Here is a 14,605-nt window from a genome sequence, read left to right as displayed (position 1 = left end):
GTTCAAATCTCATCACCGGCTCAAGGTTGACTCAGCCTTCCATCCTTCCGAGGTGAGTAAAATGAGGACCTGGATTGTGGGGGCAATATGCTGGCTCTATTAAAAAGTGCTATTGCTAACATGTTGTAAGCTGCCCTGAGTCTAAGGAGAAGGGCGGCATAAAAATAGAATGAATGAATGAATATTTATTTGGTTTCAATCCCCCCTCCCCGCCCCAGCTTCGATTTGTATAACCATCTCCCATCCCATATTTAATTTAGAATGTGGGTGTAACTGTTCCCACTGGAAATATTATATGATAAAGTAGCTTGTAACTTGTGAAATATATTTTCCCATGTTTGCCATTCCTTTGCTTTTGAGTTTTTGAATGTGTCATTTGGGAGGTATATATTAGGAGCACCAAATATTAGTCTGCATACACTTTCTCTATGCCTCTATTTCCTTTCCAGTTCAGGTTGGCCCTACCATTAATAGAGGTAGGTGCTTTGCCAGGTGGAAGATGGCAATGGATGTACTTGGATGTGCCCAAGTGCCAGATCTGCCTAATATCTTCAGAGATGGGAGCTCACATCCTCACATGAGCTGGCAAGTGAAATTTTAGCCTACTCTTTTCTCTAAAAAAATTAGCACACATGGATGCCAAATAATTTTCCAAATCAAGCCATGATAAGGCTTCCCCGTGTCTACTTTGTCTTTTGTTGCTGTTTTTATTGTTTTTGCATGAAATGAATCCACTCCTCATTCTCAGCTCCCTCTTTCTATTTTCTCCGTGGAAAAACCTTCCCCACTCCAAAATGTCCATGCTCAATGCATGTCTGCCTGCTAATCCATCTTTAAACCAGTACTGCCCTCTAGGTAACCTTTGCCCTGCTGTCTCAATCCTAATCTTACTCCTCACACTCAGTGCTGGACAATATACTTCCCGCACCTTGACCTGATTTCATAGATATCATTTTTTCTGGGGAACTAGGGATTCCAAGCAGCTTTGGGTTGGTGATTATGATGATTTCCTCTTTGATTACCTAAGGTAAATGATATTAAATCCCTGCTGAAAATCCAAAAGCAAAGCAGGATGAAAATGCTAGTTAACCCTGGGATGAGGCAAGAAAGCAACAGCTGTGTAAATGCAGCCGCGGTCACCACCTCCCTTCTGATCTCTCAGCTGTCCCAGGCGGCAACTGTCTTATCAAAGAGTTTTAAGGGGCTTACTTAGACTCCACCGCCTTTATTCGTGCCTGGCAGATTAAGTGTCAGAAAAACCTGGGGCTTTGTTTGGGAGGACAAGTCATGGCAGGCTGGACAACTATCGTCAATCCATCAGACTTCTTCCACCTTCTAAAGAAGGGAGCCCTGCATGCCGCTCCTATGCGGTAAGACTTTAGAAAAAGGATTAGGAAAGTGAAGTCATGAGGTGGGGCACAGAGAAGGATAGAGGTACCACTGCTTCCAGACACAAGTTTGGTCTCAGAAGTGCAAGTCTTACTTTGCTTCTCCTTCACAAAGACACACACACACTTACTTACACACACACACACACGAACGTTCTCATTTGTAGCCTACTAATTTTAAAAAATGAGATATTTGTTTTCCTCCCTTTGTTTATAGATTCCATATTTTACAAGAACAAACACATTATAATATGGAATTTAGTGTACAGTGTGTAGGTTTTGTGCTTTTTGGTTCAACATCACCCGGGTGGTTTTTATGCCTAAGGCAAGATCAGAGGTCATGGTTCCCGATTAACCTTAACCACTGCACCAAATGTATATAAACAAATTATTTAAAAAAACCATTCCCTTTTTACCCCTCTGTATCTGTCTTCCACAATCTCCTATTCCCTACCTAGAGCTGAGGGTTTGAGAGTTCTGCACAGGATCTTGCTCCTACCACGAGTGCTCCTACCACGACTGGAACTACTTGCAGTCATGATGCTGCACATCTTGTCTAGTTCCTCCTTCAAGCCCTGCTGGTACTTCTCCAGCTTCTCACACTCCTTAACTGTTTTGCTTTTTTAATCATTGGTTTGTATTTTATATTCCTGTGGTGAGCCGCTCCGAGTCTCTGGAGAGGGGCAGCATACAAATCTAATAAAATAATAATAATAATAATAATAATAATAATAATAATAATAACAACAACAACTGACATTATTATTATTATTATTATTTATTATTATTATTATTATTATTATTATTATTATTATTATTATGTCAATACAACACAGAAAACGAGATCATTATGTTGGATTTCATATTTCATCACCAGTCGGGCACTTCCCATCACTGCGTGATGTAGCGGCGAATTATGTTTGCCGATCCCAGTAAAGTGGCCTTTTGCAATTGACAGATGGAGATTTTGTCAATTCCGATGGTTTTCAAATGTCTGCTGAGATCCTTTGGCACTGCGCCCAGCGTGCCAAGTACCACTGGGACCACTTTCACTGGCTTATGCCAGATTTGTTGCAGCTCGATTTTTAGATCTTTGTATTTCACTAATTTCTCTAGCTGCTTCTCCTCAATTCTGCTGTCCCCTGGGATTGCGATGTCGATGATCCATACATTATTATTATTATTATTATTATTATTATTATTATTATTATTATTATTTCTGATGTGATCAGTGCTTCAATTCTGATTTTCAGCCTAACCATTTTCCATTACTGGAAAGGGCTGGATTAAATGTCCATATAATTTCAGCAAATTAATTCTTGGGTTATTTTTGTTTCGCTTGCTTCGATATTATGATTATTAATTAATTAAATGGATATGATATTTTAAATTGTTTTTTGTATGTTGTTTTCTCTGTATTTCTTTTTTTTAATGGCCAAGTTTTATTTTTAATTTTATAAATAACAATCACCAATGGGATAACTGACTACTTCAAAAAAAGATTCAAAAATATTCTGAACCTCCAGTGTTGTTCTTCCAGAGCAGTGGTTCTCAATTTTTCTAATGCTGCGACCCCTTAATACAGTTCCTCATGTTGTGGTGACCTCTAACCATAAGTCCAGCGTCAATTTTCCCATCAGAGCTTTAAGCTGATTGGCAGGAAGGTCAGAGGGACACCCCCACTGTAGACGCCTGATTTGTCAGATTGTAAAAATATGTTCCAAGGCGCCAGAATAGAAATTTTAGTTCCTAACACCATGGGAAATTTGTCTATTATGGTGGTCTTATATGACCCATGTGAAATGGCCATTCAACCCCCCCAAAGAGGTCCCGACCCCCAGGTTTAGAACCACTGTTCCAGAGGAACATTACAAAACAAAATGCTTGTATTTTTTATCAAAGTCACTGCAAACTATTTCTCTTTCAAATAGCAAAAATCACTACTGTACAATTTCCCACAAATTCAGTAGAGAAAAGCAAGCAAGGTTTGTGAATGCTTTGTGACAACACCCCTAGAATGCAAGTGGGAAAGGTTAGGATTATGGTATTGTGGAATCTATGCTGTGATGTCACAATATAGGTTTCATGGTTTTTGGGCACTACAGTTTTGTAGTAAATGCCTATGATCAACTCTAATTTACCTGACAACATATAATCTCAGTAAATATTTGCATACCTTTTAAAACATAAGGACAATGGTTAGTTGAACACATTCCTTTTGATAAGCCTTTTGATCAAACATAGGATAAATTTTCTTTAAATGTTAGATCTTATATTAGAAAGAACCAAGATGGTACAATGGTTAGAGTGCAGTACTGCAGGCTATTTTATCTGACTGCTAGCTGCAGTTCAGCAGTTCAAATCTCACCAGCTAAAGGTTGACTCAGCTTTCTTATCCTTCTGAGGCGGGTAAAATGAGGAGCTAGATTGTTGGGGACAATATATTGATACTGTAAAAACACTTAGAGAGGGCTGTAAAAAACACTATGAAGGAGTATATGAGTCTAAGTTCTTTTGCTATATACCTTAAAGTTATGCTTTCAATCAGAGGAATTACTGGCAGCCAGCCTGTATTTATGAAGTCTTTTTTCAGGTATTTTTCAACATAACTGGCTGTTACCAATAAACCCTTTCTCTACTTACCTTTGTTAAATTTAAATTGTTAAATGCCATCATGAAATTGTTAAATTTCATGATGATTTTATTAATAATTTATTTCGAAGAAAAACATATAACATGTAATTTTTTTAAAACACAGGATGAGAAATTGTCTATTTCAGATGATGTTTTGAGCCAAACCAAACCACCTTGGACTATTATTTGAAATATCATAATCAAAATACTATGAATTTTAATGTGTTGTTACTGTGTCACTATGTAAATTTGCACATATGCTTCCTATCTTATCTTCAGATATTTGGATTTCTAATGTTGTTGATGTGTGTGTGTATATATATATATACACACACATATGATTAAATTTGATTACATTCCATTATTATTCAATAATCCAATATTATTTTATTCAAAAAACATTTTACACTGATTCAAGTGAGGCAGTCTGCTGGATGTGAGGATTGCAGCTTTATATGATTAAACTTGCCTGGACTGGCCAACAGAAGCGTCCTTGCTAACCAAATCACACCTCTTGTTTTGCAAAAAACTGTAAAAACAATCAGTGAAGATTATGCTATTGCTCAGCAAAGGGGCCATATCTGATGTTTAAAATAAAGCAGGGCCAAAGGCAATAGCTTTAAGTGAACGATGTCAATAAATTCTATTGTAGGGCTACAGTCTAGACCAGGGATGTCAAATTTAAGGCTTGCCAGGTGCTTAGATCTGGCCCACAAGGCTGGAAACAGTGAAGGACTGGCTCACGGTGCCTGTGCCAGAAAAAATGGAGCTCTAGAGGGCCATGTTGGCAGAGAGTTGTAGGAGGCCCTCGCAGCCGAATATGGAGCTCAGATGCCCATTTTCGCTGGTAGAGTGCTGGGGTCACCACAAACGCCGACACAAGGAATGTCAAGCCTCCCCCACCCGAAGTCAAACACAATCCTGATGTGGCCCTCAATGAAAGTGAGTTTGACACCCCTGGTCTAGACAACAACAACAACAACAGTAATAATAATAATAATAATAATAATAATTTCTTAGATTTGTATGCCGCCCCTCTCCGAGGACTCGGGGCAGCTCACAACAATCAAGCTGAAAGAAAACCACTTTATAATACAACAAAGCTACACAGGTGTGCCTGTAAAATCACCACTTGTCTTGAAAAATGACTTTATGCCATCACTTGGAAGGATGAAAAATGCTGATCTCCTAATCATAATATGGACACATGTATATGCTTCATACTACTGTAATACCAAAGAATGTTTGTTTCCTATAATTCTTGAATTTCCTAGTGGTCTCCCTAGGAAAAAATGTTGCCAAAAATTAATAATTGGTTTCTGAAGTATTTACATTTTTTCAGCTAAAACAATTAAGTAACACTTTAAAATGTCATTAATCAGATGTTTTGTAGTTTTCTAGTGTTTATCAGCTAAGAAGCCTTGTATTCACAACGGAAAAGGAATCAATTCCTTAGGGTGCAGGAATTCTTATCTATTGGGGGAAATGTACAATAAATCAACAACATTATTAACTGTGAAAGTCAGTTGAATGATCCTCTAATTTCAACAATAGTTCATTAGCAACATTCATTTGAAGCAACTACCTAATTGTCCCTAATCAACAAAGATAGCAACCATATCAACAAAATTAAAAAGCTTACATAATTGAAATTTTAACAGAATGGAATGCCACCCGTAGATCACTTTCATGCTCATATAATTTGCATCTCATTCTCTGCCAAAAGTTCCAATCAGATTCATCAAGTAGTGATTCTAGATTGCCTTCCTAAAGTTCTTAAAGACTTATGATTAATATAAGAGGTATGATTAATATAAGATTGAAAAAATCCCTTGCTTTTCAATGAAGTACGGTATACGTATACCATCCTTCAACTGCTGATAATAGTCTGAGCTGATGAAACATAAATAATTCATGAGAGAAGGATTGAACTTGACTCACTAGAACTTGTGACAAATCTTTTGTAGAATATATTCATCACTACCAGAGTTTCCATCAATAATTTAATAGTTAATTCTATAAAGTCTTCTGTGCTATTCCTTGAATAGAACAAATTTATTTTCATGCTTACAAAAAGGATGATTGGAATGGAGGGGGAAAGAGAAAGATCTGGAGATAAATATTGTTTGTACTTGTTCCAAAAATTTTAACATAATTTTAAAAATAGCTTTGAGATGGTAGATATTAATTTCTGAATGTCATAGAAGAAGGATATTGTAAATAGCTACTTCAGGACTAATTCAAATTTTACCGATTGAATGCTATTTGAATTTCTAATAATATGAATTAAATGGTTTAACTGATAAATACAATACCAATATAATTTTGTATTTGTATACCTTCCTTCTATTATGCTTTTCTTTTTATATCCTTACCATATACAAAATCAGGTAGAAGGCAGCAGAACTGGGAGTGTTTGAAAGAAATGGAATTTTAAGAATTGTGATTTTAAATTCGGATACTCTACTCTGACTTCATGGTCTCAATAAACTAATCTAGATAGATCATAGGTGTAAAACTTGGCGCATCATTTTGCCGTCACGTGACATTTTATGACTTTTCCCCCTTCATAGAGCTGGGCTGGTTGTGACCTACACTGGATGCATCCAGCCCGCGGGCTGCCAATTTGATATCCGATAGATAGATAGATAGATAGATAGATAGATAGATAGATAGATAGATAGATAGATAGATAGATAGATAGTCAGACAGTCAGACAGACAGATGGCCAACTCATTAGAAAACTATAGGACATCATTTCCTAAAGTTCTTTTTGTAATGATTCATGTTAATTCCATAAACCCTAAAGTTTGATATGCTATGAAAAAAAGCAGAGTGGACTTTTAACATGGCGTACAATTCAAGTGGCTCTAGAATGGTAAGATTGGCAAGAAGTTTCCAAACTGCACAGGACAAAATACAACACTCCAAGGTCACATCTACCAACATGGCACTTTTCTTTCCACCCATCAATCTTCCTATTCCCACCCATTTTGTTTACAGAACTCCATCTTGCTGCAAAATGCCCCACCCCCAAACACACATCTAACATCACCTTTATTTTCAAGATGCTTCTGGGCCTCACCATAAGCATGATCAGTGGCTGAAGTACAGTACTTTGTTTAGAAGTGTGCACAGCTGCCTAGAAAAAAGACAAAGATAAGCACGGGTGGTAGAGAGCATCATGCGGTGGGAAATGGGAAAGACTAGTATTCTTGTAAACCAAAGTACTTTGTAAATGACTGTACTGGTCTGTGGCAGCCATTTGGTGAATAAAAAAGCTGCCTAGTGGACATAACATGTTCTCAAAATTCCTAATATACCTACCAACTCCAAACGTTTGGTGAGGCCTGGAAGATAATTTTAAGGGGATTTATGGTGTTGAGCCTTTCTTGGCCTATGCATAGCAAGTGCTACCATAGAGCCGGGGTGGCGCAGCAGGTAGAATGCTATACTGCAGGCCACTGACGCTGACTGTAGATCTGCAGATCAGCGATTTGAATCTTATCACCGGCTCAAGGTTGAACCATCCTTCCATCCTTCCGAGGTGGGTAAAATGAGGACCCGGATTGTGGGGGCAATATGCTTGCTCTGTTAAAAAGTGCTATTGCTAACATGTTGTAAGCCACCCTGAGTCTAAGGAGAAGGGCGACATAAAAATTGAATGAATGAATGAATGAATGAATGAATGAATGAATGAATGAATGAATGAATGAATAGTAGCACCGATTCTAGGAGAGTTCTCAATAGGACCAAAACAATCCTAGGAACTGACAACTTCATCAAAGCATGTAACTAAAAATGAGATGCATTCATTCCCTTACCTTGGGAACAATCCAAAATGCTGTTATAAACTTTAGATGACAACGTAAATTGAGAATTAAATTTTAATATAGATGAAGGTATTATATGTTCTCTGAGTTAAAAAGATACTGTATATAAGCCAATTCAACAAAATCAGTTTAAACAAAATTATACCATTACTTATCCATGTAAGTATTCCACTTATTCTGTATGCTCCATAATACTTCATTTTTTATTAAGGATGTTTTTTATTTATTTTATTTTATGTGTGTGTGTGTGTGTGTGTGTTTGTGTGTGTGTGTGTGTGTGTGTGTGTGTTTTCTGTTGGATCACTCTGGTATATTGATGGAACGTCACAGCTCCTTTTTGCCTCTAGGCCCAACCCAGGGCCATTTTGAGGCAGTTAATTTATTCATAGCCAACAAACTATGTTCTGTATGTATCACATATGTATTTTTGCTGAATATTTTAAAATTAAGGGAGACTAGGATAGCGCTATTTCGGCCTTGCTCTGGCCTCATCAGCTAGCCATACCCTTAATGGGATTTGATCCCGGGGCTTCCGCCTTGTAAGGCAGAGAATTAACCTCTAGGCCACCTGATCTGATCCCTTCAGCTTGGTATCAGGGAGGGGCTATATGTTTTTTCTGTTGGAGGTGGTTCTGTATATAGTCTGGCTCTGAGCCATTTACGGCTTTAAAGGTAATAACCAACACCTTGAATTGCATTTGGAGACCGACTGGCAACCAATGCAGCTCACGTAAAGTTGGAGTAATACGGGCATACCTTGGTAAACCCGTTATTGCATACGCTGCTGCATTTTGCACTAGCTGAAGTTTCTGAATGTTCTTCAAGGGTAGACCCACGTAGAGCGCATTGCAATAGTCAAGAGGGCGTGAGTGATTGTGTGGAGCGCCTCTTGGTCAAGGTAGGGCTGCAAGTGGTAGACTTGTGCAAAAGCCCCCCTAGTCACAGCTGAGAGCTGTTGCTCTATCTTCAGCTGTGTATCTAGGAGGACACCCATATATTTCTGTACCTAGTATATGTTCATTGTAAAAGGACTTGCTTTCTATATTTTAATTTACTCACACGCCAATTGACAGAGGGCACTTATTTTTCTAAAGTCATGCAATGAAAATGTAACTCTTGCCAAGATAATACTTAACATTATCTCTGCAGATGGATTTCAGCTCTTGACCCATACCAAGCATTTACTATTATTAATGTGCAGCTAGAGATTTATACATTAGGGAACAAATACATTGACAAGAAAATAAGAGTAGAAATAAGAGAGGCGGCTTAACTTTGTAAACAGAGTTTATTTTGACTAAAGAACACTGAACTTTCACATGTAAATGTATTATCATTTGTTACTAAAGTGTAATGTTACATTTCAAGTGCTTCATATTTCTTATCCAAGGGGTGCTACATCTAGATTGGCAGATCACACACAATGACATGCCATTTGCATGGTTCAACATAGCAAAATACTTTTCCTGAGCAAGTAATCAATATAACTCCATACATGTGATTGAAACACAACCTCATTAAGCATTTAATCTCATTTATATCCTGGTTCTTTGGTGACCATGGAGACTGGCTTAGTTCAGAAGTTTCAGCAGTAACGTCAATGCTATAAGGGTCAATTTAGATCCTAGATGTTTGTTCGCACAATCCAAGTACAGTAGTTATTTTTACCAGGACAATGGATCTTGTGATTAAAAAAACAAAGGACTGCTCAGTGGGTTACATAGGCATTTTACTGTCACTGTTACATTTCTGGCATAAAGTTGCAGGAATTAAATTCTGAGGAGCAAATATGCGACTTGCTCACAGAAAGTAGAAAACTACAAAATGCAGCTTTAGCTCTGTTCCCAGCTGAATAAAATTTCAAAAATAAAGGACAAGTGCAAAGTAGACAGCTATTCAGTTATGTGGAATGATAATGAACTAGCAGACATCTTAAAAACAAGAAAGAAAAAGAGATACAAAGCAACTTGAAACCAGAAGGGTATCAGAAATGTTGAATGTTGAATTGAATTCATCTCTGGTCAAAGAACTACGGCATTGTTGAGGTTATAGTCCCAAACATATAGTCCTTACTGACTTGGCATTAAATCAATGGAACTTGTTTTTGAACATACATGCTTAGACTGCATCAAATATGATTGATCTCAATGCACATTTTCATATTGTCATACTTTAGATGGATTTGGCGATATGAAGAAATGCCAGACCCCCACTTCTAGAAACTGAGGCAAAAGTAAGCCTGTCAGACAGGAAATCTCCGGCTGTGGCTATTGTTGGTTTCACAGATGACAGGGAAAACAAAGATGCCACAGACAATATAAGCAACCCACAGCTTGAAAAGACAACAGATGGTAAGAATGGCAATATTTGCCAATGGAAGGGATCATCAGCACTCACATCTTATTAGTGCCTGATCCATTGACAGCACTTTGGCTCCCAGGTCTCAGCCCAGCTCTCAAAACCCCCAGATTACCATCGGAGGAGGAAACTGAATTTTATCCAGCTTCAGCCACAAACAGTTCAGGTGTTGGGCTGTCAAAGTGCTGTGGAACCTGTTAATTATTGAGCCGGAAGTCAGAAAATATTAACTTTTCTTGTTTTCTCTAGGGGGCCTAACCAAGTACGGTAATTTTTCTTAATTTGTAAGGTAGGCACTAATACACTGGTGACCTATGTCAAAACACATTAATATTTAGGCGATTGATAAGAAATAAACATCTAATATAGGTAAGCTTAAAGTTTCTTCAACTTCAATTCAAGTCCTGGTGACTTCATGGACATAACCACACAGTTCTCCTGACAATAATCCAGAAATGGTTGGCTGTACTGCCTTCTTTTAGAGTGATTTTTCAATTTTCCCAGGGCTCTGGAATTCTCGAGGGTGTGGCATATGTATTTCAACCAAGTACTAATAATACCAAATCCTTCCTAGCTTTTCAGCACAGACAAGATTAGCAAGGGGCTACCACTGGAAAAGATTAGAGATGTGATATTCGTTTTCCTTTGGAGATAGCCCTTGCCTGTCTCATCAGATTAATATGTTTATGGTAGGCTTTCTAAAAATGGAAGGGATCAATCACTATTCTTCAAATGTATTCTAGTTATTTGTTGAAATTAGAAAAATGAAATTATGCAGTGTAAAGTCAACTGAACAATAACAACAACAAAAACAAAAAACCAGAGCAACCCAACATGGAAAGCCAAGATCAAACATTTCCCAATGGTCAGAATAGTGGAGTATTACTGAAAACTAAGTACTGTACTCGCACAGGCTCATTAGTTATTAGTCAATATTAATATGGATAACTAAAAAATATGAAAACATGAGTTCAAGTCCTAAAAAGCAAATCACAATCTAATAGTCAAATGCTGTAGCTTGATAAAGAGATTTGTTTTTAATTTGGACATTTGATTCTTTGAATTATTTGGGTGAATTAATTTATGGGGAGAGGAATTTGGGCTTGCATCTTCCTGATAATCCAAGCTACATATCTTATTACAGTACTTCTCCTGAAAAAAAACTAACTTTAGTCCAAGTATTTGAATTCACATCCATGTATAAAAATCATGGAAACCATGTTTTGTGATATCCTAATTAATGAATGCAAGAAACCTAGAAAAAAGAAAGTTAGAAAGTTGTCTTAATTTCATTCTCTTGCATCTATTTAATGCACGGATAGGACAGCTTTTGTAATTCTATTTCTTGTAAAAAACAAACTTTTTCTCTATTAGCTAGGATTACAATATTTCCCTAGCTACATTCTAGTTTGTGAATACACATTTTTTTCATTATATGCAGTTCTTAAATAATAAAATATTATTTGACAAAATTATTTCATATGCGGGCAAATAAATCTTAATTTCTTACCAGAATATCTGAAACATTAGATTTAGTTATTCCTTAACCAAGTGATGGTGAACCTTTTTCCCCTTGGGTGCCGAAAGAGTATGTGTGCACGTGGAGAGGGGCGGCATACAAATCTAATTAATAATAATAATAATAATAATAATAATAATAATAATAATAATGCACGTGTGAGTGCCCATGCCCATAATTCAATGCCTGGGGAGGGCGAAAACAGCTTTCTGGAGGACTGGAAATGGCCTGTTTCCCAACTTCTGGTGGGCCAAGTAGGCTCGTGTTTCACCCTCCCCAGGCTTCAAAGGCTTCCCTGAAGGTGGGGGGAGGATAAAAATGCCCTCCCCCATCCCTCCGGAGGTTCTCTGGAAGCCCAAAACACCCTCCCAGAGCCTCTGTGTGAGCCAAAAATCAGCTGGCTGGCACATACATGCACCTTTAAGCTGATATAGGGCAACAACTCGGGTGCCAGCAGATATGACTCCACATGCCACCTGTGACACCCGTGCCATAGGTTCCCCATCACTGCCTTAGCCTATCTGTCCCGTCATGTTCTCTTTGACACAAAGGAGTTTTCGGAGAGGGGCGGCATATAAATCCAATAAATAATAATCATCATCATCATCATCATCATCATCATCATCATCATCATCATCATAAAGTCCAATGTCAAATTGTTGCTCAAAATAAATTATCAAGGATTCAATGAATCTTAGCATTAGTCTCTTCTCCTGGAGCCACAGAGCTGCCCCCTACATAGTTTTTAAGTTGAACTTACCAGTTTAGAATTTTACAAAGAAGAAGCTTAATACATTAGCCCATTTTCCAGCAACTGGTTTGTAACGTACTTTGCCAATCTAAGAAGCATTCCTGGCTGATGCAAGGTGTACTTTGAGACAATGGAGCAGCTGACTAATTTTGGCATTGGGCTTTAGATGGCAATCTATCTGCCTCTCTCTCTCTCTGTATATATGTGTGTGTGTGTGTGTATAATATATATACAATATATATATAATAGATCTATCCTAGTCTCCTTAATTTTCAAATTCAGCAAAAAAACATGTCATATATATATATATATATATATATATATATGTAGATTGTTCTGAGTTCGGGTTTTGCCCTGTGTAATGTTTTGCATGTCTATGCGACGTTTCGGTAAAATCACATTTACCATCATCAGGCTGGAGTTCCAATCTCTGTGTTTTTGCAAAAACACAGAGATTGGAACTCCAGCCTGATGATGGTAAATGTGATTTTACCGAAACGTCGCATAGACATGCAAAACATTACACAGGGCAAAACCCGAACTCAGAACAATCTACATACATATACCCGTGAAAATTTACGAAAACAAATATATATATATATATATATATATATATATATATATATATATATATATGTAGATTGTTCTGAGTTCGGGTTTTGCCCTGTGTAATGTTTTGCATGTCTATGCGACGTTTCGGCGAAATCACATTCACCATCTTCAGGCTGTAGTTCCAATCTTGTGATTTCGCCGAAACGTCGCATAGACATGCAAAACATTACACAGGGCAAAACCCGAACTCAGAACAATCTACATACATATACCCGTGAAAATTTACGAATATATATATATATATATATATATATATATATATATATATATATAAACTTATTACCTTTTCATATCTACTTTTACAAGAAAGCTAAGGGAATAGGCCTGTGCATTGGACCGTATGCAGCAATTGTGCATAGCAATAATTATATTGCCAGGATATATTACTATACTTGAAGAACTCAGTACACATTAAATGTCATACACAAATGCTCCTTATTATTATGTATATCATCTTATTCACATCTCAATATACATGCATTCAATAAATATTACTTCATCTTTACATTCCCATAGGACTCCCAGGCCATTTTTAATTTTATATAAGCTTTTGGAGCATTCAGAAGCAGCCTTCTGGCAGTATTCCCATTCTTTTCCAAGACTGATGAGATTTGTTTTATAGTTTTTGTGCTGGGTGTATAATTTGCACATTCAAAATTTCAGGGTGAATAGATCTGCCACCTTTTGTTCTAAAAATCAATTAGACCTCGGGCATTATCTCTTCCAGTAGAAAGAAGGAAGGAAGGAAGGAAGGAAGGAAGGAAGGAAGGAAGGAAGGAAGGAAGGAAGGAAGGAAGGAAGGAAGGAAGGAAGGAAGGAAGATGTGGGAAAAGCATTTAACCATGCTTGTACCACTTGGAAATTTCTCCCCCCCTCCTTTTTTTTTTTTTTTAAAAAATCACTCTATCAACAAATTTATAACCTTAAATTCAGACTAGTAGACATTCAGACTCTGCAAAGTAGATTCAGAACTGAAGAAACCTAGGCCCAGGCGTAGTAAATCCCACAGGCCTATCCCAGTCTGCTCTGAAATACTACAGGCAAATCTAACATTACCCGTAAACATTCACGAACAACAGCCTTCAAATTGTGTGTGTGTGTGTGTGTATATTTGTGTATGGTGTACATGTATATCCCTCTGAAAGTGCGTATTGACAAGTGAATGTTTGCTAATGAAAATAATGCCTATAGTCTTTGGAGTTCTCCAATATATGGGAACAGGAAAAGAAAAAGATGCTCCCTTAACAATCTGATATCTGAGAAATGGGTTTCACTTTGCATTGTGGTAAAGAGGGCTCTGCATCATTTCTCATTCCTGACCTTGATTATCTGCAATTTGATTTATTGTCTCATTCTGTTCCCCGGAGAAAACTCAATTTCCCCCCTGTTGCATGACATCATCAGTGTTATCTTTCTTTAGCTCATCCTGCTACTTCTTTAGAGCGTCCTTAACTTACTAACCATGAGAACCTTCTTTGGAAGGTACAGAAATGAAACTGAGATGTAATAG

The 14,605-nt window shown here is 37.3% G+C and overlaps 1 protein-coding gene across 6 annotated transcripts in view; it reads right to left on the bottom strand.

Annotated features, from left to right (window-relative positions):
• PCBP4 (poly(rC) binding protein 4) overlaps window positions 1-14,605 on the bottom strand; it is a 57,839-nt gene that overhangs the window by 38,456 nt on the left and 4,778 nt on the right. Inside the window, exons 2-3 of one of the 6 annotated variants that reach the window (XM_070738695.1) lie at window positions 11,724-11,836; window positions 7,078-7,164 (exon numbers count right to left, since the gene is read on the bottom strand). The exons of 4 other annotated variants lie outside the window; for them this stretch is intronic. The gene's annotated coding sequence lies outside the window, so the exon portion shown is untranslated. The remainder of the gene's footprint in view (window positions 1-7,077; window positions 7,165-11,723; window positions 11,837-14,605) is intronic. One more of the 6 variants, XM_070738696.1, reaches the window with a different exon arrangement.

This window comes from Erythrolamprus reginae, chromosome 2 (assembly GCF_031021105.1).
Source record: "Erythrolamprus reginae isolate rEryReg1 chromosome 2, rEryReg1.hap1, whole genome shotgun sequence".
NCBI classification, from domain to species: domain Eukaryota; kingdom Metazoa; phylum Chordata; class Lepidosauria; order Squamata; family Dipsadidae; genus Erythrolamprus; species Erythrolamprus reginae.
This window is presented reverse-complemented; position numbering and strand designations above follow the sequence as displayed.